Here is a 1,723-nt window from a genome sequence, read left to right as displayed (position 1 = left end):
AGATGGCTTCCAACCCCAACCATTCTATGATTCTATGATTATCCTATGTGTCTGTGGGATTTTTGCTTGACTGTAGCAAACTCTTCCAAAGTTCTCTGGTCAATAACTCTTAAAGTACTGATTAAATTATTTGCCAGAGACCACCTGGTTTACTATAACAGTATTTTGTTTTTCTGAGCTCACCACCCCACTCTTTGTGATTCTAGTTGCTATAAAGGACCTGGCACCCAAACAGAGTGGCTGGCCTCACGTTCTCAACCTCCCACGACGTGCATCAGCCACAGCTCCACGGATGGGGCTATCCATACCCCGAGTTTCATGCCTAAAAGGTTTTTTAGTGCTGTGACAGGTGTATGCAGCAACACGCCAGGCCAAGGAGCAACAGGGTACTGCTCCTAGCACTGCTGTCTGCACAGCTGGCACACGTCTGTATCAGAGTTACAGGCCTGGCTCAGCTAGCAAACTCTTTAAAGAGGAGGAAGGGGGCACAAAAATAATGATAATAAGGCAGGGGGGTGGGGGGAGAATCAGCCTGCCTGCAATAAAACCTGTTTGACAAGTGGGAATAGCACTCACGCTGTACTTATAATCCCATCCGTTAGAAAGTGATCTAAGGTCACAGAGCTCTGGAGGCAACTTTGTTTTATTTTCTCTTTTTTTCACTTTTCTCTTTCTATCTATTCTTTTTCCCCTCTCCCTCTCCTTATTTTCTTTTTTTTTCACTTTTCTCTTTTTATCTTTCTTTTTCCTCTCTCCCTCTTCCCCCCCCATGCCCCCCATTTTATTTTTTTTCACTTTTCTATTATCTTTCTTTTTCCTCTCTCCCTCTTCCCCCCCATCCCCCCCATTTTTTTTCCACTTTTCTCTTATCTTTCTTTTTCCTCTCTCCCTCTTCCCCCCCATCCCCCCCATTTTATTTTTTTTCACTTTTCTCTTATCTTTCTTTTTCCTCTCTCCCTCTTCCCCCCATCCCCCCCATTTTTTTTTTCACTTTTCTCTTATCTTTCTTTTTCCTCTCTCCCTCTTCCCCCCCCCCATCCCCCCCATTTTATTTTTTTTCACTTTTCTCTTATCTTTCTTTTTCCTCTCTCCCTCTTCCCCCCCATCCCCCCCATTTTCTTTATTTCACTTTTCTCTTTTTATCTTTCTTTTTCCCCTCTCCCTCTCCCCTCTCCCCTCCGGAACACGCCGTTCCCAAGCCCTGCTCAGCAGCTCCCCGTGGCTGGGGGGGGGGGGGGTGTCGCACTCCCCGCCGTGCGGGGGCGCCCCGCCGCCGCCGCCGTGCCGCGCCTCTTCTCCAGGCATTACGGTAGGAGGGCCGCGCCGCGCCCCTTCCACCTGCCAGCGGGCTTTAAAGTTGCGGCCGGCCGGGATGCGGGATGAGTCGGATCCCGGCGGTGCCCGGGGCGGGCGGCAGCTGCCGGGACGCGTCGCTGTCCTGGAGCAGGGCCGGGGCGCGCCCGCACCCCGCTTGGCTTAGGGGGAGTTTTTCCTCCGTCGCCCCCGCCTGCTTCCTTTCCAGCCGGTGGCAAAGGGGGGACAGAGAAGGGCGCGGGGGGAGCCGGTTCGCCCAGGAAACCCCCATGTCTGCGGCGGGACACCTGCGCGGCTCGGCCGCCGGCCTCGGCGCTCCCGCGGATTACGGCGCCTCCGCGCCGCTGCAGCGGCCGGGCGGCCGCGGGTAGTGCCGGCGCCGCCGCCGCGGGCCCGTCCGGGGCGAGCC

This window comes from Tauraco erythrolophus, chromosome Z (genome assembly GCF_009769465.1).
Source record: "Tauraco erythrolophus isolate bTauEry1 chromosome Z, bTauEry1.pri, whole genome shotgun sequence".
NCBI lineage: Eukaryota > Metazoa > Chordata > Aves > Musophagiformes > Musophagidae > Tauraco > Tauraco erythrolophus.
This window is presented reverse-complemented; position numbering follows the sequence as displayed.